Genomic DNA, 25,992 nt, shown 5'->3' on the forward strand with positions numbered 1-25,992 from the left:
CTAACTCAGAGAGCAAATATTTCACCACAGATGGTCAACAGACTTGCACTTAGATCTCATCAGCTCGGATTTTAAACTGGCCACCTTAGCCTTAAGGATAATGGGGTCTCCTAAACCAGGGCTCTGATAGTAAGGAATAAGGAGAGAGTGGTACTGCTTAGCAGTGCCTGCTGTCCCAAACAAATATTATCCCCAAACTATTTTTTTTAATTCTATATTTTACTTTAAAGAATGGAGGTGAAACATTATGTATCTGTAAATAGCCTTTTAGAAAGGGTACAATTATATAGTTATACAACCCCCTGGAGGGCTCCTTTCTTCTAAAATCTCTTTAAAAACTGTTCAAGGTTAAGGACGTTTTTATCTTAATTTAGTAACTTGCAGTCGATTATCTTGGAATGACATCCTCTCTCTGCAGACGTTCTGTCAGGCTTTAGAAAATTCTAGAAGTGGACAGAGAAGTGTTATGGTACATGTATTTGCAATATGCACGTCTTTGAAATGAAATCCATTTAGGGACCAAAAGGCATTTCATGTCTTTGCTATACATTTTCACATATTTGCCTTTCCAGAATTCCTTTGAGCAAATCTGTTCGATGTAACCCATCCGTTTCTCCCATCTGAATTCTTTATTACTAAACATTCTTCAGTATGCTCTCACTCCCCTCTGTCAAAGGCGTTTCTCTGGGTCCTCACCCTTCTCATCTCATATGTGAATGCGTATCTTAAACTGAAGCAACAGTCTGCTATGACTTCTCCATAGCTTGAAGAACCCGTCTTTGTGGGGAAAAAAGTAGACTTACTAACTTAAAAGGTAAAATGCACGCAATGTTTCTGAGAATTAAAAACTAAGATAACAACATAAGCAATGGAAAAAACTTACAGTGGATCCTTTGCAAAGACTTTATTTTACAGAGAAGGCAACTGAGGTTTAAAGAAAAAATGCGTTAGTTAAACACTAAATAATAAACCTTAAACCTCAGTGGAGCAACACACGGACAGTTCATTTCTCACTCACTCAGGAGCGTAGTATGGACTTTGGTGGTCTGAGGGTCAGTTTTCTGCTCAGTTATTCAGGGACCCACCACCTTCATCAGGTGGCTCTACGTTTGTCCTAAAAAGGAAAGGAGAGAGGAAGCTGCGAGCTACAATTATCAACTCGTTATCCTTCAGACATAAACTCTTCAGGTCACCTCTGGTCACATTCTTTGGGATAGAACCATACCCAGATGCGAGCGGAGATGGAGAATGTTGCTCCTATCTTGGTCCTAGTGATGCCTCTACAGGCTGGAGGAGCTAATTAAAGTGTAGTCAACAGCTCGTTGTTTCTGCCACAATGAGTGATTAGCCTAAGACTGTGGATTAATTATGTGTGTGTGTCACATATACATATAATACACACAAACATATATATGTGTGTGTATATATACATTTTTTAGCATGAGTTGACACATGGGGGCTTCTGCCGTATCAAAAGAGTACAAACTGCCTCTTGTTGCTTTTTCTTAATTGAAGTTGACTACTACTATCTATTTCCCTTCATTTTGCTACCTCCCCCCCGCCTTTCAGTATTATATGAAAATTCTGAAAGAAAGAATTTCAAAGTTTCCAGTGCTTTTAAAGGTAATAGAATACTCAGACCTTAACAATTTTCCTGTGTGAAACTTTTGCCAGACTAAAATAGTTAACTTATGAAAAGTAAATTTAGATTGATACAAAAGAGAAAATAAGCTGATTTTTTTTTTACACAAATGCCCTGAGCCAGGGTGGAAAATAAATGGAAAACTGGAGGAATTTAGATCCTTTTGTTGTAAATTTAAATATTTTTAATTGTAAAAATAATACAGGCTCATTGCAGAAACTCCAAAATTGAAAGGACTTAAAGAAAAAAGGAAAAATAACTCAAAATCCCATTTCTGATAAATCATCTCTGTAACATTTTTGAGGGTAACTTTGGAAACTTTTTTGTGACGGGGTGCATATAAATACAATGCAAGTATAAAATACCTTTAATTATTATATCAAACTACAAAACAGTTCTATAACATTTTTATTTAGTAATATAAGTATGATTACTCATCACCTAATAAAAATCTGCAGCATCATTTTTCATGGTTGAACAGCATTCTATTATTTATTTAACCAGTCCCTACTGTTCAACATTTAGATTATTCCTGTTTTGCTTTGCAAAACAATGAGACAAGCATCCTTGTTCATATGTCTTTGAGCATTTGTTTATTTCCTTAGAATGGACTTCTAGAACTTGAATGGCTGGTTGTCAGTTCTGGTACATACTGACATATTGTCTTCCAGAAAGGTTACCGTGCTTTTTATTTCTACCAAGAATTTAACATCCAGTGTGGTTTCTTACACACACTCATCAGTACCAGTATTATCAATATCAATACCAGTATTATCAAGTTTTTTAAAACTTTGTCATTCTAGTCAGTAAAATATGACACCTGAATTATTTTATTTGTATTTCTTTGATTAATAATAGCAAGGTTGAACATATTTGCATATCTTTATTGGCTGTTCATACTTTTTAGTTTGTGACTTTATGACATCCATTTTTCATCGATGTATAACAACCTTTTATATATCAATGTGTTTATTTTGTTGTTTGTTGTAAATGCAATTTTTTTCTCTTCATTTATTAATTTTTATTTTGTGTGTGTTGAACTGCTTTCATACTGTCAAGTCCATTCAAAAACCCTTTAATGAACACAACAAATGTGGAAAATCAGTCATTCTCCTGCATTTTGTAATCAATTTATTTCCTTTTGGGCAGTACGGAAATGTAAGTTCTTATTTCATCTTATGGTTGGAAAGAATCTATTCCCTCGGAAAGGGATTATAGTCTCCATGATGCAGTAATGGGAGATTTTATAGGGTAGGCAGGGTCTACAGAAGAAAAATCTGTAAATGGAGTGTAAATCACACTCCATTGGTGGTTGCCTTATTTATAAAAATGGCGTTTGAGGTTGTGTGACTGCCATCAGGTAAGCAAAATTAATTTTTAGCATGAAGTACTCCTATCAGCAAGAACAGCCTAGGATAGGCTAGCAGTAAGAAGTGAGGGGTTATGGGATTGGGGCATAGCCTCTGTTTCCTCCAATGCAGCTGGAAATTTAAACTCTGGGGCTCCTGCTTGATCCAATCAGCCCAGCTAGTATGTGTTGCCAGGTAGAGTGAGTAGACTCAGAAGTACAAGAGCTCATCCTTGGTCCCCTCTGGAAATGAGCAGAGAATACTGTGTCAAGCAGAGGTGGTCAGTCCATGGTCTGGAGACTTGGATCTCCTCACATAGTCCTTAAAGTCAGGGTGAGACAAAATGCCAATACAAATCATATTGATGACAGTATCAATGAGGTGACATTGAGTCCTTTGACCCAACGTGTGTCTGCAGTGTGCCATCCATTAGTAAATGGGCAAAGCCATTTGACAGATCTATCTGATACAATGAATGAATCTGACACTCATATTTTGAAAAACTGAAACTGTATCCATTTGTCAAGAACAGTGGCTACTTGTTCTGCTTTATTCCCCCTGGTAGAACTAGGTGACATTGCAGGCAGTAAGACGTTCCGGCATTTCACCCTGGAGTAGCCCCAAAACTGAAGAAGCTGTCTTATCAGTAGTTAGCTCCTCGTCACCAAGAATGTTAAAGTAGATTTGTATGATTAGCAAATTAAAGAGACTGTAGTGCCTACCACTACTGTATTCACTAAGGCACCCAAGTTATTCTAAAGAAATCCTAATAATACATTAGGACCGTTTTGAATATTTTTATTTGATTAGCCGTGATCTTCTAGTTTATAACATCCATCACCATTTTGACCACTGAAACTTGGCCTTCTTTTCTTACAGCCTAGCCCTGTGGTCTTGGGCTAATCACTAACCCGCTTAGGTACAATTTTCTTCTCTATGAAATAGAAACAATATTATATGCTTTGAAGGACTGCAGGAAGGTGAGCTGTAATGTTTATCAAGTGCCTAGTAAGTAGCCTGGCCCATAATAAATACTTGGCTAATTGTAGATGTTAGTTTCATTTTTAGTTTCATTTCCAAACATTGCTCTTTACTTTTGGAACTCTAAAATTTGTTTTGAGAGTGGAGGACTTGTTGTTTGGATTCCTCCAACACTCTCTGTATATTCTGTACTTCTGTCCCTACATCATTTATATTAATGGAATAAATGATCTTTGGTCTGGTGATTCCAAGGTGACGAGGAGCTAAGTGGAGGTTCAGTATACACCTGGAAGTATGGATTTTCATGCCCAGTGCAAATGTGGGAAAGGCATTATTCCCACATTATAAAGGGGGTAAAGACCTCCAACTTGAGGAGACTCTGGGTTGAGAGATGAGAGATTTACAGGTACTGTGTTTATCCTACAGGGTACCACAGGGGCTTTTATGTTCTGTAGCAAGAATTTGCACCTTATACCCTTGTAGTTAGAAGCAAAGCATACCACATAACTAATATCTAGTAAGCATTAGAGTTAGAATAAATACCATTTATTTAACGTTTCCTTTGTGTTAAGCATTTTACAGTTACAACATATGGATGGATACTATATTGTAATGGTTAAGAGTGTAGTTTTTTGAGCTGGATAATCCTGGATTGGAGTCTCATCTTTATTACCTCTTTTTCTTTTTTTCTGTTTTATTGAGGTATAATTGACAAAATTGTAAGATAGTCAAAGAGTATATCATGATGATTTGATATACGTATCTGTTGTAAAAGGATCCTTCCCATCACGTTAATTAATACATCTAACAGCTCATGACACCTTTTTCCTTTTTTTCTTTTTTTGGTGAGAACACTTAAGTTCTATTCTCTCAGAAAATGTTAGTTATACAATACAGTATTATTGACTGTAGTAACTATGTTATACAGTAGATCCTCAGACCTTATTCATCCTGCAGCTGAAAGTTTGTACCCTTTTACCAGTCTTCCCCTCTTTTCCCCACCCACACCCCAGCCCCTGGCAACCAGTTTTCTACTCTGTTTCTATGAGTGTGGCTTTTTTTCTTTTTAGATTCCATATATAAATGATATCATTCGTATTTATCCTGTCTGGCTTATTTCATCAGCATAATGTACTCCTGTTTCATCTATATTGTCACAAATGAAAGGATCTCCTTCATTTTTTTAAGGCTGAATAATATTCCATTACCTCTTAAATGAGTGACTGTTGGTACATTGTTTACACTTTCTAAGCCTCAGGGTTTCTTTTCTTCTGTAAAAAAAAAAAAAAAATATATATATATATATATATATATATATACACACTAACAGGTTATTTTCTGATATGTGGAATGTTTGTTGAATCAACAAATAATTAGTTGAGATCATAAATGTGACACTTAGCACTGTATTAACATTTATTAATACTCTCCCTGTTAATTTCTACAATAAATTGTATAATAAGTAACAATAATAATAGTACTACTAGTAGTTTTAGGAAATGCATAGGATGTGCCAGGCATCATATACTGTACTACCCTCCTTCATGTGTACCACAAGTTACATGTGGATATCATCTTCCACGTTGTTTCCTTTAAAGAAAATTGAAGCTCAGCAAGATTGAGTAGCTTGCTCCAGATGTGAACTCAAGTCTGAATCACTCCACATATAGGTTCTTAATGACTCCATGTCTTTAATTCCACATCTGCATTTGTTTGTTGTTGTTGTTTTTAACTTTCCAAGCATCTGATCTGAAATTCCTTTCTCTTTGGGGAGTTTTCCACTTTGTGGGTCTTGGTGAGAAACAGAGCCTTCCTCTCGTTATATAAGCTGAACATGTCAGATACACTGTTTACTCACATGCTCTGTCTCCCTTACAGATGGAAAACAGTCGGGCGACCTCAGGTTGGCCAACTGCACCCCTCTCTTGGATTTTGAATTACAAATAAATGATGTAAAGAAGCAAGGCCAGCAGTGCTGAGTCAACCTCCTGTTTCCTGTTCCTGCTTGGTAGCAAGGCCAGCTAGGACTTATAACATCACTTTGGCCTGATCCTATAATTGCAATAGCGTAGCCTTGGCTTTCGGTTGTTTAGTCTGCTTCTAGTTACTGAGACCTAACCATAAACCTCCAAACGTTTCCTTTTCTGCTCAAATTAGCCGTATCTGGTTCCTGATGATTACAAATAAGACCCTTCCTGATATACAATTGTGACCTACTTATCCAGGCAGATGTAACATCGTCCTGGCAGGGACAGAGGGCAGGCAAGTTCCTTGAACAGGTGAACAAGAAGAAAAAGACCTAAGAAGGAAGAATTGAAGCCAGTTCTGCTTGTGTTATAATTCTACCCTCAGCTGCCTCTGTTTCACAGACCACATGCTAAGGACCATGTCCCTTCGCCTGTAACAGACGAGCAAAGTAGACCCAGGCCTTCCAACCCAGAGACCAGCTGAGCTGTACCATGGACAATCTAGGATGTGAAAGACTTCATTCAATGTCTTTGTCACTTGACACATTGTTCCTCTCTTTGGGAAGTAGCTTCTTTGTGTGACAAGAATATGCTAAACCAACACTTAAGTGGACAGAGGTGAAAGATGCCAAAATTAGCTACAGAAAAAAAGGCGTAAAGACTTGTATTTTCTGTTATTTGAAGGTGTTAAGACCCCACATAGAATATGAGTCCTTTAAAGGAAAGTTGTGAATGGCCCAGGGAATGTTGCATTTCCATGTGGCAATATGTTCTTGATCGGTCGTGATGATGATGATGGTAGCATCAGTAGCATTTATCAGTGTTTCCTGGGTGAGAGGCACTTTATCCTAATGACCTTTTATCCCCATGACGACCCTGTGAAGTAGGAAATACTGTTTCAGCATCTTCAGGGTTTTTCTTTTTCTTTTTTTTTTCATCAGGAATTTACCCTAGATCACAGTTGGGTGGTAGAACGACCAGAACTGGACACTAGGCTTTCCTGAATTCCCAGAGTGTGATCTTAGCAGTTGTATTGCCTGATGCAGAGCCATGTAAATGTTGCCAAAGCAATGAAACGTGTACCTATTTCTAAGACATTCTAAGTCAGAAGCTCTGGGGTTAAGTGCAGAGCAGTTGAGTGTGATTGTCTTTACAGACAGTAGATAACTTAAGAGAAGTTGTTTAAAAGTATATTTGCATATTGCACTACACTGTCATATCTGTGACTGGTTAGCTATTGAGTAACTAACACAAATCCCAATCCCATCTCTAATCTCATTCATCTCTTGTATGATATTTGACCTAATTGAGGCAGTATTTTTTTTTGTTCTTTCCCACAAACACACATCGAACATCCAAAACATGCTTACCATTTGTGAGCATATTCTCTTAGTTATTTAGCAGTTGAGTAAGAGTGAGAGAGAAGGGCTTCCCTGGTGGCGCAGTGGTTGAGTGTTCTGCCTGCCGATGCAGGGGACGCGGGTTCGTGCCCCGTTCCGGGAAGATCCCACATGCCGCGGAGCGGCTGGGCCCGTGAGCCATGGCCACTGAGCTTGCGCGTCCGGAGCCTGTGCTCCGCAACGGGAGAGGCCACAACAGTGAGAGGCCCGCGTACCGCAAAAAAAAAAAAAAAAAAAGTGAGAGAGAAAAAGACACATAAATATGAAATACGGTCATCATTTTTTTAATATCCTTTATGTTGTTAATCCCTCTTAGCATTTACTGCCATTCACTCATTTGTATTATTTGGGGTATAGCAGTTTATTCACACAGCATTTTTACATATGGCTTATCATTTGTATTCTATTTTAATAACACTAATAATTATAGACTATTGACAAACTCATCAGACCCTACATATTCATTTCAAAATCATGAAAATAAGGTGGAAAATGAGGTGTAAAGTGGAAAATCTATGTGTATGTTTTCATTGGTGGAATGAGGAGTTACCTGAATATCACTCCTTTAGCTTTTCCTTCAAATGGTGCACTTTTTCCTCCATGCATAGGAGTCCCTTCCATTAGGTAAACAGTAGTCTTGAGGGCAAACCTCAGAAGTAGAAACAGGAGAACTTTTCAGTTATGGTAAAATCAAACATATTTTTCTTCAGTAGTGAAACAAAAATTCTTCATGAGAAGTTCAACCACCGTGAGTTCCATGGTGAAAAACTTTCCACTTATTGATGCAACTTCCCCCAGAATTCTGAGAAATGTCGGTAGTAGAGAGGGGTGTTGCATACACCTGTTTCATTTCCCTCTGACTTTTCCTTCTCCTTTCTCTATTGACATTAAAATCTATAGTGAAAGCACATAGTAAGCAGTCTAGGACAATTGATATGACATTTGATCTAAATCTCCAAAGTCTATTTTAGATGGGGATGCTATGAGAGTCACAGGAGGGGAAAAAATCTAGAATTATTCTTATGTGATCAAATGTACTAAAATAACAAAAGCAAATCTTATTTCTAGCGAATAAAATCACATTCCTTATATGATGTCATATTATGGCAGAAAAGAAATATATGCGTCTGTTTTCTTCTATATTAAAACTGCTAAGGAGTGGGGACCAATGAACTAAATCAATTGTTCTGGGTTCAAGTTGTAGTTTTTAGTAGCCATCCTTCTTAGCAAGTTTTCAGAAGCAAATGTAGTTCGTGTACTATCACCACTAAATGTGCAATTGTGTAGATTTGTGGAAAATAGTATTATCAAATATATATACTTCAAAATGATTTGTGTAAATTTATCTATTCATATTATTATTCTCCCCAAGTAAATCAAAATCTACTATATACTGTGTTTTTCTTCCATAGCTTAAAAGGGGAATGTATGTTGAAACTTATTCAAATATTTATTAGGTGTCTACTAAGTGCCAGGCACTCTACTAGGCAGTAGAGATGTTGTATTAGAGGTGGAAAATGTCCTTGACTTCCAGAACTGATACCCTTGTAAGAGAAATACTGGGTCAAACTAAGTCAACAGTTTCTTTGCTACAGAGCTTTTTACGAGTCTTGTGAATTATGAGTCTCTGGTAAGGAGATGCAGTGGACAACAGATCCCAAATTTATTTGAAATCTTTTCCTTCATGGACTGTCTCATAGGATTTATGATCCACTGAACACACCTTGAGAGACACTAGTATTCTGCAGTGGTTAGTTAATTGTTTTCTATTAAACAACTATATACTGAATCCATGATATTATTATCTGGATTTTTTTGGAGGATACCATGATGTACATGGCCACTGTGATGATAAGGGGGTCCAGTTTAGTTAAGAAGAGAAACCACAGGAGCTGTAACTTAATGTAACAAAGAAATACACACACATATACATATATTTATATGTAAATTACTATTTATATAGTATACAGTGTCTTCTGAAGAAGATAGAGTTGTTTGTAACTTGGGATCTCACAGGAGGTTTCACAGAGAAGGTAGACCCTGAGCTGGGCAGAATTTCAGTAAGTTAATTTGGTTCTGACCGTACGATAAAATCAGGTATCTGCACTGGTCAATCTGACCTTGATGGAACAGCATTCCATTTGCAGGGAATAGTGTGATCAAACATGCAGTGGTGGAGATTGCCAGATTGTAATATTCCAGTACCTGGAAAGTGTTGGAACATCTGCTTTCTCCACGGTCTAGAAAAGTGAATCTCGAGTGAAATGCAAGTATAATGGAGGCCAGTGCTCTTTGCTTTGTACACTGCTCTGATTCTACAGCATGCAACAATGTAGTGATCTGTTTCAGATTGTCATTATTCGAGAGGGTTCTTAGTACCAGGAGTGGAAAAGGAAGACCTCTCTTCCTGTGTTTCTGCCCTATGCTCTTAAGCCAGAAAAGGTACCAACATCACTGACCTGACCTTGTCTCAGGTATCTATCAGGATCTACTAGAATCATTCTAGTGAAAGGTAACTAGACGTCCAAAGGACTTAAAAGATACACTATAACCTTTGTATACTTTATATACCTGGTGAAACAAAAATGTCACCTGAGTGGTCCCCTTCCCTAGAAATACCAGTGTGTTTTTCCAGTGCATGGCAGAACTTTGCAGGTAAAACTGGGATAAAGGTGAAGAACAGTCTTAAAATTCTAGTCCTTGAACAGCACCCTAACACACAACAGGTTTTCAATAATCTTAGCAACAGTATTCACAAATAATGACCATCAGCGTAACTGCTCTTTGGTGCCAAAATACATTACCATATTACTTTTTTTTCCTTCAGCTTTACAACTTGGGTTCTATTATTGTTTCCATTTTACAGATTAGGAAAGTGAGGCTCAGAGATGCTAAGTCACTTGGGCAAGGTCACAGAGCTTGTAGGAGATAAACCTGTACCATTACTGTTGGATCCTACAAAGCAGACCATAATTTAAGTCCTTCAAAATATACCTCAGAACATTTGAGTAAATTAATGAATAAATCCTCCTAGTCAGACTGACCAGATCATTATATTAAGTTCAGCTATAAGTGGAGGAAAGTCATAATCATAGTTGGACGGTTAATACAGTAATTTACTTGCTTTGAATTTTCTAAATGATGTTTAGCTGGTAGTTTCATGATGATAACCATCGAATAAAAACAGGCATATTTTGGTGTTTGGAATAAGATCTCATATTGAGTAAAATACGTATTGATTCCTAGACCTATATGATGTGAGTAACAGATGACATTGAGATGTCATCTAGAAGTACTCCTGTGCAGTTCATCATGTCAACCCAGCTAATAATTTTAGAATGTTCAGAGTGAATAATATATGCAACCATAAAGCATATTTCTAATCAATGCAAATAATATTTTTCCTATGCTAAACCCAGAGTTAAGTTATAACACGCATCATAAGATTAATGGGCCATTTTTTCTTCGTCACTTTGCTAAATGACTTAGTCTGGAAACCATTCAGAAGGTTGCGAATTGGAGCTGAGCAGTAGTAGTGAGACTGTGCCTCTGATGATGAAACTATTTCCACCCCGACCCCTACCTCTCCCTTCTTGGGAAAGAAGGCGACATTTCTCCTAGAAAAAGTCACAGGTTCATAAGCTGGCTTGTGTAATACGTTTGGAGGAATAGTGTGTCTTTTAAGCAGGGCCTATCTCGGCATATAAAATAATTTTTACCTACCATTTAATGAAATTAACACTCACTTTGAGGCTAGGTCTTTTGCCATTTGACTCCTGGATCACGTCTATGGATATATTTTTTTCTTGAGACGAAGTGTGAACCCAATATAGTATCCATCATTCAGTCTATCTAGCTGATGGACATCATCTGAAGCACAAGCTCCCTGGGGCCAGGCACTTTATCTGCTCTATCAGTGTAGCCCTGATGCCTAGTGTCTAGCTTTTGGAGATTCTTAATAAACGTTTGTACTGAATAAGGTATGTATATGGTCGACAAAAGTTGGCTTCCCATTTTACAGTCAAGAGTATCCTACTCATGGTCTGTGAACACTGGATAGCAGAATCTTACTATGTTATTTTTCTGTTCCCTTTGCAAGTTTCCTGAAAGGGCATTCCTGTCCTTAGAATGTCCATCTCCTCCCATCTTCCTGGAGAATAACTCTTCTTTCTTAAATACTTAGCCCCATTATTGACTCTTTAAGATTGAATGTATTACCTCCTTACAAACAGGAAAATGCAGTGCTTTTTTTTTTTTTCGACAATTTATCACCAGAAAATTATTCTAACACCTGAAATTCTGGACCTAAAATGCCTGGACTAGTGGTTCTCAAAGTCTGGTACCCAGACCAGCACATCAGCTGCACGTAGGAATTTTTAGAAGTGAAAGTCTTGGGCCCTACTCCAGACCTACAGACTCGGACACTCTGGGGGTGGGGCCCACTATCTGTTTCAGCAAGCTCTCTTGGTGATGCTGATGCATACTCAAGTTTGAGACCCACTGCTTAGACCTAGAACTTAAGGTTTAGGCTTTGGACAGATCTGAGTCCTAAACACTACTGAGACACTGGAGTGACCATGAGCAAGTTACTTCTGGGAACCTCTTAGCATCTGTGTGCCTTGCTTAGCTAATAGTGATTTAAATTAATTAGAATAATGCACACGGTGTACTCAAGAGAGTAACCAAAGCATGCTTTATGTTCCATAAATTCTAGCTGTTTACCATTATCATCAGTCAGAGCTTACTGACACATCCTGAAGACATTCTTCTAATAAGTGTAGTAATGTGGTTTGTAAAATTAACAGCTTAGAAGAGCATATTACGAAGTTCATCAGACAGGGTCTCAGCAGGAAATCAGGGGTGCATCAATAAGGATAAATTGAGCCCAATGTAGAGAATCAAGAGATAGTGTAGTGCCCTGTGTTCAGTAAAAGTGTGGCTACTTTACAGGAGATGAAAGAGAAAGGAAGCCTTGCTGGAGAGAGAGTCCTCCCCAAAGATGCTGTGATGCCCCACAGAGAAGCACTATACATTAGTTGGGGGATGCAGCCAACTCCCAGCAATTTGGCAAGAATTAATACCCTAACTTCACTCCCCTCCTTCATTCCCTACAATCTTCTATTGGTTCTCTTCATTGGTGAGCCAAACAGAAGCCAGAGCAAGGACACTTACTAAGATAGGCCATGCAAGCCATCCACATAGAGTTGGGTGGAGAAAGGATGTGGAAGGGCAAATAGGACATATTTCCCGCAGGTGGTGAGCGAGCTGTAAAATCACTCGCCCTTCTAACATCATTGCCATTGCAGGAGCACGGAGGAGCAAGTGGTTAGTTCTGACTTGGCAGATCCAGGAGACTGCAGGACAGAACTGGTATATGAGTTGGGCTTTAAAGGTAGATTTGAATTTTAATGGAGAGTATGGAGTAAGAAATGGTGAAGAACCAAAGGAAAGGGAGATTCATTGCAAATGGAGAAAAGAAAAGTGGCATAAAGACAAGAGAAGTCAAGACTTATGGAAGAGATAGCAAATACTCTGCGTGTGACTGGAGCAGAGAATGGGTAGACGAAGGCTGGAAGTTAAGATGAAGTCATCCTTGAATAACATTAAAGTTTCCTCCTTTAACCTCAATTTCCACCTTCTACTCCCTTCACTAACATTGGAAAATTAAAAGTGAATTTGACTGGGTTGGTGGCAATGGCAGTATGAAGCAAAGAGAGGAGAATAAGAGTAAAAAATTTAGTAGTACCTTGGTAAAGCTGGGTAAATGATGGGTGGTGGTGTCACGTCAAAGCATGGGCAAGTGATTGTGACAAATATAGGCTTATTTCTTGACTATATGACTTCAGTTAAGGTACTTAAGCCCTCTAGGCTGCAGTCTCCCAACCTGTAAAATGGGGATAAAACCTCGCTTCCTCCAAGGTTTCTGTGAGGATCTAATGAGAAATGGAAGTAAGAGTTGAGTCCAGTAATCTGTTTTTAACACATATAAACTAATGTGAGGATAAGGGTGAGAATACTTGCTATCATTTATTGAATACTTATTATGTGTCCAATATTGTGCTAGTCTATTTACATATCTTTTCTCACTTAGCTTTCTTTTCTCTTATCTGCCTTTCTATAGGCAAGCGATAACTGATGGCTCACTTATGAGGAAACGCAGTTGTGAGGAAAATGTCAGAGGGAAAATTTACCAGAAAGTTAATTCCTAATGGATCTGTCAGCCTTAAACAGAGCATGTCTGTGCTAAAATGTGTAAAATATCTGTGCTAAAACTACTCAATTGGACAAGTTTTGATAAAGTATTAACTTAATGAATAGGCATAAACAACTTGGAGCTTTTTGGAGGGTATGTGGTAATATTAGTATTGGTGTGATGACTTTTGAAAGTTCTATGGCATATAGAAGTCAAAAAGAAGACCCGGAAAGGGGGAAAACTCTCTCTGAAAGTTATTGGGGAAGTCTGGCTAGTAAGACTCCAAAAGGGAGAATCAGTAAGAGGCCAGGTTATTATTCATAGGCCTTCTAAGAATGTGTCCATGAGAAATATTTACAATGATTGGATGCTGGAATAAAGGAGAACACTGGCTCCGTAAATGGTAACTTATTTTACACAAACAGGCTAATGATAAAAATAATGAAAATCTGATGGATTTTTGAGAGTTTCATTGACCAAACTGAGACAAAAGTGCATAACAGCTAGGTGCTCATAGTTTTGATCAGTTCACTTTGGAGTCAAGCCAAGATAGCACCTGAAATGGTAAGGGACGTTTATGCAAGGTCACAAAGATTTTTGGTGGTGCATTTGGGATATAAACCCATTTCCATAAGAATTCCTTCAGAAGTCAAATGTTTGCTTGTCAAAAATAGCATGAACTTACTTCCAGGAAAAGTTCTTAAGGAAAAATAATTTGAGTAATGAAGAACACTGATGTAACAGTTAATTTAAGAACCCAGAAATAGAGGTAAAGAGTAAAGCAATTATGGGTTAAGAGTCTGCATAAATTCCCCTGGAAGGGGGATATGGTCAGAGATGGCAATTTGAAAACAGTGAGTCACCAAAAGTAAAAGTTTAAATTACAAGCTGTTTTGGGGGTCTTCAAGAGAGATTTTATAGATTGAACAACAACCGCAGCAAGGATAAGGTATAACGCTGTCATGTAGACTGCAGCCTGAAAAGAAAGCATTGCAGAAAAGCCACATCACCCTGAATTTATATTTCCGTGCATTTGAACAGATTGGAGAGCAGTGAAGTTGCTTTCAGAGCGAGTGATGTAAGTCAGCCAGCTTGTGAATAATACGAGATATTTTTGCATTTACATTAACTTATGTCCATAAATAATGAACTTTAACAATGAACAAAATCCATAATCCTGATAATGCTAAGAAAACTGGAAAGATACCTTTACCTTGAAAAGACAGGATAAAGAAGACAGCATAGAAATTTAGGGAGATTGCAGTTTTGGAAAAATTATATTAACATTTATTAGCTGCTACAGCTTTGAAATGTGACGATTTAAAGAAAGAAGTAGACTGTTGATTTCTAAAAGGTAATGTGTTGGCTGAAAGAGCAGAGGATCTTGTTGAGACCTAAAGTGTTCTTTTAAGGATATATTTCAATGTCATTTCAAAAAATAAACACACTTCCCATAACAAAACAGTGAGGTTAATGGAATATTGCAGGTGAAAGCTTTTTGGCCCGAAGGAGTTCCATCCTTTGGAACAAAGTTTTATCGTTGAACACACCATGACCCAGGCCTGTGAGTGCCAGCACAGTGGCTGTTTTTACAAGAGCTGGTACAATATTCACAGTAGTTCTGGCCTTAGCACTAGGCGAGGATCATTCTTTTTGTATCTTCCTGATTGTTTCCTCTACAGAAATGGGATAATCCCTCCTCTTCTAAACTGGAAAGTAGTTTTTTCCCTCAATAAAACTAGTTTCTTCTCCAGGTTGAGCTTTTCCAACTCTTAGAGGTCTAAAATGAATGATATGAAACATACTATATTTGCATCTATTTTTATTTAAGAGTTATCTAAGGAGATTTATCTAATTAAATAGGAATTTCCTAAGAGATGCCAAAATAAACAATCAACAAGTTTTCTTTAAAGATCTTATATATTATATAACAAGATCCCCCTAAGAGTTAAAATATAAGTAGGTATACAATTTAACTATTTGAAGATAATTTTTCTTCTTACCACCGAAGCAATAAGCAGGTAGTAGTACAATTTGGGGAAAACAATATTTCTGGCTTTTGTTTGTTTTATTTTAATTTGTGATATTCATGAGATCTTTTGTGAATCTTTTGGGTATATAGTAAAATTAATGGGTTTTTAACTTTGTATTGACTCGTAGTTTTGTAGGTTTAAAATTTTTCTTCTGGCTTTAATTTATACTATCTCCTTTTACTTTTTCATTTAGAAATAATGTATTTTTCTCAGGATTGCAATCTCAGTGCAGTCCTCTACTTTTCTATTTGTTGGACGTTCTCTTGTCTACATTTTTGTCTAGTTAGTACAGTTCTAGTTTTTTATACAATTGATAAGAACTCTTTAATCTTATGAATTCTTTATATTTTCTCTTTGGAGACAAGATTTATAGGGATTTCCTTGGGCTTAAACTAGAAAGAAAAACGAATTTGCATATGAAATGTTGAAGACTTTGTTACAAAGTGGGTTAACATTATATGTATGTTTGAAATAAACCACTTCAACCAGAGCATCTAGCTGTTAACCTCCAGATTAATATCTGTCATAAAATATGTGCATGCTTCCAACAGATGGCATTGCCTCCTATTACTGCATGTCCAGGAGAAATTGTTTTGTCTTGTAGCAAAAGGCATTAGCTCTTTGCACTTTTTTTTTTTTTTAATGACAGCTATCCAAAAATCAAGCTGAACCCTTGTATGTGAGGACAGAAAAGGACAATTTTTAGACAGGTCTAATATCCAGTTGTACCTTTCAGTCACTTAGAAGGCTTAGACCCCAGAAGCCCAAAGTCACAGGTTTTTTAGGATTATGGTGGTATATACCTCCAGTTTATAGGAAAAAAATGCGTTGTAGAAAATCCAAGTTAAATTAGGACTAAAATCCAAGTTAAATCTAGAACTAAAGTTTTACTGCCCCAAATACTTGTAAACTCTAGGTTACTGCTCTGTTGTCCATTTCATCAGTTGCAGAATATTCAAGTTAGTCTTTCAGTGCTAACAAGAACATAAAACTGCATTATGTCTAAAAGCAGAACATGATTGCCAAGCCAGATCTGCGCATTACCTGAGAGTTTGGGGGGCCACCCAAGCGGCATCTACTTGTTTGCTACTGACCTTCAGTTAGACTTGCTCAAGAATTGTTACAATGTAATAACATACACGCTTATGTCCTCTTGAGTTTATTGAAAACACACAGCAGATGTGCACACGCACACACATACACACCAGCACACCCGCACGCACCTACTCTAGAGCCTAGAATTTTAAGAGTCAGAACTTTTTATTTGCTTCTGGATTAAGATGGACCCTGTATTTCCTCAGCATGCTAATTAGAAACTCTATAAACAATTCAAAACCAGCTTCTTAAAATTGTTTTACAAAAATTGATGTTAAATATTGTCCTCAGAGAGTTCTACTCTGACTTTTCAAATTGTTTTTTTCTCCCTTCATGGGATAAACAGTTAGGGTTTCTTTTTGTGTGTTTTTTATCTCTCATTGTAAAAAATTCTATCTTAAAAGCTGATTTATTATTTCTTCCTTAGCATGGGCGACATGGGAACAAAGATGATATTTCATCAGTCTTGTTTTTATTTAAGTTGAAAGGTTATATATTTCTACTATCTACTGCAATAATGCTAAATATTTTTATAGTGCTTGTAAATCTTATGACATTATATTTTTAGTTTGTATTTAAGGCATTTACTCAAAAGGGACCATACGCCTCAGTTCATGTTACTCTACCATCAGTGTGTACGGTCACTCTATTTTCTAATACTTTTAAGATTGGTTTTGGCCCCGACGTTCCTCTGCCAGATTTATTTCCTTTATTTTCCCCTATAGAGCACCATTTGAGCCATTTAATATGTAATTTCCCAACTCACCTTTCATAGTTATTTTAAACATGTGTATATATTTGAAATACCGAATTGTTTTGTATTTTCTAATTTTTGCAAAAGTAGTATTGACTAAAAATCACATCCTATTCTTTTATTTTTTTCTACACAAAATTATTGTTTTAAAATTTGTCTGTGTTGCTCCATAGAAATTATTGCTTCTGGCCACTGTCTAATATTCCACCATATGTTAATACCATGTTTTGCTTATCCATTACCCTGGTGATACATACTTAGGCTATTTTCAACACTTTATGTCCACCATAAAGCATTAATACACTCTTTCCACATGTCCCCTTGAGTAACAGTGCAGAGTAACAGTGCAGCCGTGGAATGGCTGAGGTAGAAGTCATATATATGCCTTATTTCACAGATTCCTCCCCAGAATAGCTGTACCATTTTCCCCTCACCAGCAATACTTGGAATTTCTCTCTTGCCATATCCTTTGTCACCACATGCTGTTAATCTGCATTTTAAAAAATTTATTTATTTATTTATTTTTGGCTGCATTGGGTCTTCGTTGCTACACTCAGCCTCTCTCTAGTTGCAGCGAGCGGGGTCTACTCTTCGTTGCGGTGAGCAGGCTTCTCATTGTAGTGGCTTCTCTTGTTGCGGAGCACAGGCTCTAGGCGCGCGGGCTCAGTAGTTGTGGCTCCCAGGCTCTAGAGCGCAGGCTCAGTAGTTGTGATGCACAAGCGTAGTTGCTCCAAGGCATAATTTGCCTTTTAACTTCTGGAAATTTGGCATGTGTGGATTCATATGAAGTAAGGTGTTTTAATTCTGCATTGCTCTGATTCTAGAAAAGTTAGGTCTTCATATGCTTTCTTGCTATTCATGTTTTCCATTCTGTGAATTGCCTATCATGACCTTCGCTCATTTTTCTATTGAGTATTCTGTGTCTTTAGAGATGTAGAAGTTTTTGTATTCAGATGTTGAGTCCTTTATTGGGTTTTAGATAATGTATATGTCTTCTACCCATCAACTGTTTTTCAGTCTGACTTTGGTATCCTTTATTGTACATAAAATTCTAATTTTTTATTAAAGTATAATTGATTTACAGTATTATGTTAATTTCAGGTGTACAACATGGTGATTCGATATTTTTATAGATTAGGCTCCATTGAAAGTTATTATAAAATATTGGCTATATTCCCCATGCCCTACAATATATCCTTGTATCTCATTTATTTTATACATAGTTGTCTGCACTTCCTAATTCCCAGTCTGTATCTTGTCCCTCTCGCTTCCCTCTCCCCACTGGTAACCACTGGATTGTTTTCTATATCTGTGAATCTGTTTCTGTTTTGTTGTATTCATTCATTTGTCTTATTTTTTAGATTCTACTTATAAGTGATATCATTACAGTATTTGTCTTCGTCTGACTTATTTCACTAAGCATAATACCCTCCAGGTCCATCTATGTTGTTGCAAATGGCACAATTTAATCATTTTTTATGGCTGAGCAGTGTTGCATTGTGTATATATGGCACGTATTCTTTGTTCGTTCATCTGTTGATGGACACTTAGGTTGCTTCCGTATCTTGGCTATTGTAAACAATGCTGTTATAAACACTGGATGTGGGTGCATGCATCTTTTCAAATCAGTGTTTCTGTTTTCTTCAGATATATACCCAGGAGTGGAATTACTGGATTATATGGTTGTTCTGTTTTTGTTTTTATTAACATCTTTATTGGAGTATAGTTGCTTTACAATGGTGTGTTAGTTTCAGCTTTATAACAAAGTGAGTCAGCTATACATATACATATGTCCCCATATCTTCTTCCTCTTGTGTCTCCCTCGCACCCTCCCTATCCCACCCCTCTAGTGGCTACATCAGTTAACATTCCCGCCAACAGTGTACCAGGGTTCCCTTTTCTCCACATCCTCGCCAAGGCTTGTTCGTTTTGTTCTTTTTTATGATAGCCATTCTGACATGTGTGAGGTGATCTCTCATTGTTGTTTTGATTTGCATTTCCCTGATGGCTAGTGATGTTGAGCATCTTTTCATGTGCCTGTTGGCCATCTGTATGTTTTCTCTGGAAAAATGTCTATTCAGCTCTTCTGCCCATTTTTTTAAAATCAGATTTTTTATATTAATAAATTTATAATTTTAATATAGTTAAATTCATCACTTTTGCCTCATACAATGTATGTTTCTTTATTTTTCAAAGATCTATTTCATCTCTTAGCCTGAAATCACAAATATATTCCCGTGCAATTTCTTTTGTTCTCTCTAGATTTTATTTTTCACATTTAGATATTAAAACTATTGTATTTTAGTTTTGTACATTAGGTGGAATTATATAACATAATGGTTAATAGAATGATTTCTGTGGGATTTAAGTTCCAGCTCCACCATGTACTTCTTAGGCTAGCCATTTTATCTCTCATACCTCAGTTTTTCCACCTGTAAAATGAGGATAATAGTTTATGCCTTGTGGATTTTTTTGTGAAGATTAGGTGAGCTATATAGGACTGGGTACAACATAAGTGATATCACTAGGTTAAGATCCAGTCTCATATCTCTTTTGAAAATGAGACTGTTTCCCCAAAAGCTGTAATTCAACTTCCTCCATTGGACTATGATTCCATCTCTTTCATGTGCCGACTTCCTCTCTGTATATAGCTCTATTTCTAGGCCACCTGTTTGATTTGTTTTCTTGTTTGCTGTTTCTTCCAAGGGCATCACACAGTTCTTATCTATCATGACTTCCCAATATATCTTAATGTGTAGGGCACATTCTCCATTTTGAGCTTATTTTTCAAAACTACCTTAGCTGTATGGAGAACTTTATTCTTCCAGATACATTTTATTTTATTTTAATGTTTTTTTAGGAGATAGAGCAATCTGCTCTTTTTCTTTCTTTCTTTCTTTTTTTTTTTTTTGGCTGCGTTGGGTCTTCATTGCTGCGTGTGAGCTTTGTCTAGTTGCAGCGAGGGGTGGGGCAGGAGGCTACTCTTTGTTGTGGTGCACAGGCTTCTCATTGCAGTGGCTCCCCTTGTTGCGGAGCACAGGCTCCAGGCTCGTGGGCTTCAGTAGTTGTGGCTCGTGGGCTCTAGAGTGCAGGCTCAGCAGTTGTGTTGCACCAGCTTAGTTGCTCCGTGGCATGTGGGATCTTCCTGGACCAGGGATTGAACCCATGTTCCCTCCCTTGGCAGGCAGATTCTCAACCACTGCACCACCAGGGAAGTCCCCCAGATACATTTTACAATCACTTTTTTTATGCTCTCCCTCAAAAAAAGAGAGCTTGGCCTTTTATTACAGTTGCATTTAATTTTATAGATTAATATAAGGACATTTATATTATTATAGTAAGTCATCTCATCCATACCTGTGATATATATTTCTTTTACTCATGTGTCCTCTAATAAAGTTTTCATTATGAAGATTTTCTGCATAATTTATTAGGCGAAACCCCACACTCTCTATAGGTTTTGTTACTATGGTAAATTCATCTTGTATTGTATCTAGATATTGATGGTATGGAGGAACACTATTGATTTTGGTGCATTAATTTTTTTCCAGCCCCTATGTTGAGCTCTTTTCTTAGATTTAATAGCTTATTGATTTTCCTGTGTTTCCAATGAAATACATAATCAAAACAATCTATAAATATGACATTTTTATCTATATTCTTCTAAACCTTCTCTCTCTTTCTATTTCTCTCAATACACAGCTCCAAAAAGGTCAGTTCCAATAGACCAGTAATGTTAGAAATCTTTATCTCAATTCTCTCCTTAAAGGAAATGCTAATTTTTTTAAAAAATTAGTCGTATAATAATTTGTGTTAGTGTATACATGTGCCATGTATTTTTGGCATATAGCCTTTATCAAGGAAAGATAGTTATTATTTGGATCTAGTTTTATAAAATTTACCCTACCCAATAGATTTTGAACCTCATGGGATGCTTTTTATCTCTTCTATCTGAAAAGAATGATGATATGATTTTCTCCTTTTATTTAACTAATACAGTGAATCACATGATTTGACTGGCTGATACTGAACCAACCTTGCATTCTCAAGGATAAACCCACTTGACCAAATCGTATTATAGTATAGATTAGCTTCTGCTGTATTACAAACCACCTCAAAACTTAGTGGCTTAGGGAGATCAGCTTGGTGCTTTGTGACCACCTAGAGGGGTGGGATAGGGCGGGTGGGAGGGAGGGAGACACAAGAGGGAAGAGATATGGGAACATATGTATATGTATAACTGATTCACTTTGTTATAAAGCAGAAACTAACACACCATTGTAAAGAAATTATACTCCAATAAAGATATAAAAAACAAAACAACAACAACAAAAAACTTAGTGGCTTAAAATAGCAATTACCTGGTAATTTGGGACTGGATTCATCTGGGTAGTGTTTTACTTTTGGTTTTATCTGGGCTCCTTCATGAAGTTTTAGTCAACTGATGGATCAGCTGAGTGAGAGCTGGTCTGAGACAGCCTCACTCACAGGTTTGGTGGTTGGCATGGACAGTGGGAGCACCTGGTCCAGTTGTCTTCAGAACCTAGTGGGCTCGTCCTCGGCAACTGAGCCATCAAGCTCTTTTGCTATTGTCTCATCATGTGGGTTGAGTATGCCAAAGCCCAGTCCTGCTGAAGTGGTGACTCAGGAATGAGGGTGTCAGAAGGGGATTGTACCATAATTTTTGAAACATCCTATCACAATGTTTTTAATATACCTTAAAACTCTGTGGAATAATATTGTATTTAGGCTTTTGACTTATATTTTTAACAAGGAAAATTTGATTGTAATGTTTTTTTTATATTGCCCCTGTTTGGTATAATATTCTTCTTGCACCTCTAGCCCCATTATTCTAGCTTGGGGTACTTAAAATGTATTGAAGGGGATAGAAATGAGTATTGCATCTTAAATAAAATAGTCTTGGACAAGTGGTTCCCACTTATCACTGAGGTTGTTCAACAGGCTGCACTCTCACAGTGGACTATTGAACCCTTATGCACACCAAGCATTACATCTCACTTATACCTTACTAGCATTCTTGTGCTGGTTCCTTGATTTTAATTTAAAAAGTAATAAGTCCTTGAAAAAATACAAAGTAAGAAGCAAAACCCCTCCATCACCCTAGTCTCTTTCCCTCACAGGGGAAGCAACTATAAAGTTAAGATGTCAATTAAAAAATATTTACAAGATGAAAATGATTCTTAAAAGTCCTTGGGGGCATTTAATCGTTGAAGGGTATGCTGAAGAAGGTAAGTAACAGTTTGACCTCCAATCCAGAGACTATTGGCAATAAGTGTAAACAGTGCTCTAACAACATGGCCTAATAGAACTATAGAACTAAAGAAAAAGCTAGGATTAGGATTATTGGGCCCGAATTCACATTGTTCCTAATGAAGAACCTTAAAATCATGAAATATTGACTGATCTCTAATTCTAAGTCATTCCAGAATGCTATTTTCTATGTCGAGGAGTGGAGTTTGAGAGAGAAATAAGAAGGAATAAAGTCCAGTTTGGTTTTAAAGAATCATGGAGAAATGAAGATTATTTCTTTCATAATTTCCCTGTAGATAGAGCTCTTCTATGACTGACTGTTTCACTAAAGCAGGGAAATACAGAGTGTTATCCAGAAAATCATATCAGTTTACTTCCAGTCAGTCCTCTTCTGGGCAAACACATCTTTAACTTCATTTGTATTATATAGTATTTTAAATTATGAATTGTTTTGTCTTCTCAGGTCAGTTTCTTTTAGCCACGTGGGTTTGTTCTCTGTTTATTCCTTCCTCCTTCCCTCTCTTCCTTCTTCTCTCCTGTACTCCCTTTTTTATTTGTGAATTGGAAAGACGATTTCCTTATATATGCTAAACTATGCAATAGCAAAACCCCAAAATATAACTAACGTTTTATGAAGAAGACAATAATGAAAAAAAATTATAGTGGAAAAATCTTAGGAAACTGGAAGGAATTTGGGGGGTCTTTCTGTCTCGAAGTAGATTTGGAATGTGAATTTCAGGTTCTCTTTTTTAATGCAGGGTTGCTAGTTGAGCCTTTATTTTGTTTCCAGAAAAACAATCAGCTTACATATTTTTTTAACAAGGTTTTCTTCACCTTTGGAAATTAGTAATGATTAAAAAGAATATTATATAGTTAAGCGATGTCTAATTTTTTTCCTCATGGGTTCACCGTAGTTCAGGTTATAGCCCTGATCTGTTTAATCCTCCAACAATCCTGAGAGAGGGAGCAAAGGGGCAGATGTTCTTTCCTCATTTCACAGATGAGAAAACTGAGGTTCAAAGATTCAAAGTGAGGTTAAGTGCTTCTGCCAAGGTCATTCTCTGAGGTGAAGCCGGAGCCAGGAATAGCACCTCATCCTCTCGTTTTCTCTCATGTGATTCTCCATTCGCTGACCCACTCTCACTATAAAAACACACTGTACCAGTCCTCACACAATCCCTGAAACGTCCTTTTAGTAGGACACTATGGTAGTGACAAGATTGAACAGATATAAAGAATGCTGTAAAAAAGGACCTGTCTTTTTTGTTGACTCCATCCCATAAACTTCCACAGCCACACTGCATGAGAAACATGAGACATCCATTAAGATCATGTTCCCATTAGTTCCCAAAATCTAGCTAGAACTAGATTTGGCAGAAATTGAAGACACATCTTGTGGCCTGACTGCTGAAAATGAGTGTCTCGGGAGTCAGAGAGGCATTGCTGCTCAGCGAAGTCAAGAATGCCCTTTGCTAATTGTTTCTCCTCCATTTCTGAGGGAATTTAAATTCATGATCGGCACCATATATTATACTTCAGTACTATTCACCATCCATCTTGTGCATATTTGCAGGAAAGAATGTTGCCCAAGTCATTATATGCCGCCATGATTCACAGTCGTATGACCTTAGGTGGCAGCTCAGCAGGAGCTTACCGGTGCCTTAAATCATCCCTGTTGTGGACATACAAGAGCGTGACCTCCGACTTCCCAAGCTGTCTCTTCATGAAATGAAAATGGAACTGAGAGTTTAGGGGAAAGTTTTGAAAGTGTCTGGCTCTTGTAGTCATCTAATGAGGTCCTCATTTCTAGCTGCTAAGCATGCCCTTTAATTGGTGGTCACTCGAAAATCAATGATAATATAACTGTCCAACTCTTTGGAGCTATTTTTCTCTCTGCTTTCTATCCTGCAAGTGCACGATAAAAGAAACCACCCATTCAGCCATTATCTTGTGTCACTTACTATTATTCAGAGATCAGTCTTCCTTTATGTGCTCTTTCAGGAAAGACCTGGGTTGTATTTTTCACTTGCCTTTCAGGCAGAGAGTAGAGTCCTTGGCACAGATTAAGTCCTCAAAAATGTTAGATGCGTGGATGGGTGGGCAGTGGATTGCAGCACATGAGCAACTACAGTAACATTGTGATTTTTTACTGTACATGACAAGGAAATGACCTCAGTTGGGGAAATAAATGCCTAGCACATATGCCACCACTTTCCCCTTCCATCTTCATTACAGTCCTTACTAATCTATTATGACATTTTTTCCCATTGGGTCTAGACATGACCTCAGGATGCTTGTAGAATATAAACAGTCCTGTGCAATGTAAACCTTGTATAATGTAAACAATGCTTTACTGTTTGATTTGAGTTGGGACACGAGAAGAATCCTATTTTCCGTCCATAACATAGACGTTGGGAATAATAGCTAATGCTTATGTAAACATATAGATTCATAGGATAGAAAAAATAATTTTTAAGAAATGACCTAGTACAGACTCAGGGGGAAAATATATGTTAACTTGATTATAGAAATTTGGTTCAGCCACTCAGCTTCAACCTTCAAAAATCATGTCACTTTTTATTTTAAACCAACATATGAATCCAAGGTATAGCAAAATAAACCATAAACCTTGCAGAACAGGGCCCTTCTAGATACGATCTCGTTAGGACCTGATCCTCCATGGTTGTATCTACACAGAGGGGTAATGCCAGGTCCCCTACTGGGAAGTTGAATTGGAGGAAGAGATAGACATAGAGGTACTATGGATAATTCTAGACTGACATGGTCATCAAGAAGTCCTATGAAAAATAATTTCTGGTGAGTATAGAGTAAATCAGCAATGAGAAATGGAGAGGATTGGAATTAAGTAGACTCATCACTAGTCCATGGTTATTACCAGTGTACCAGTTTAGCAATGAATTATTCAAGGTAGTTGATGCTAGGTAGTCTAACAAACACTCCTGAAAGCCAAGTGTCTTAACTTAATAAATGTTTATTTCTCTTGTCAGAGACCAGTGTGAATTAGGTGGTTCGTTCTTAGCAGATTGCTTTCAAGTAGTGAATCAGGAACCCATGCCCCCTCCACCTTGAGGTGTTGTCTTAAGTGCATGACTACCTAAACGACAGCAGAAGGGAACATGGGCAATCATGCATAATATCTCCTGGCTGGGCCTGAAAGTGGTAGACCCATACCCTTTCAACAAGAATGCAAAAACTTGACCTCTGCCTGGCTCCAAGGGAGGTTAGAAAAGGTCATTGTTCTGTGTGTCCAGGAAGAGGAGAATGAAATGCATCTCACTGTGTCATC

The 25,992-nt window shown here is 37.3% G+C and overlaps 1 protein-coding gene across 1 annotated transcript in view; it reads left to right on the forward strand.

The window, feature by feature from the left end:
* LOC115850333 (uncharacterized) overlaps positions 1–25,992 on the forward strand; it is a 119,259-nt gene that overhangs the window by 20,460 nt on the left and 72,807 nt on the right. The window lies entirely within an intron of this gene.

The sequence above is a fragment of the Globicephala melas genome, chromosome 12 (genome assembly GCF_963455315.2).
Source record: "Globicephala melas chromosome 12, mGloMel1.2, whole genome shotgun sequence".
NCBI classification, from domain to species: Eukaryota; Metazoa; Chordata; class Mammalia; order Artiodactyla; family Delphinidae; genus Globicephala; species Globicephala melas.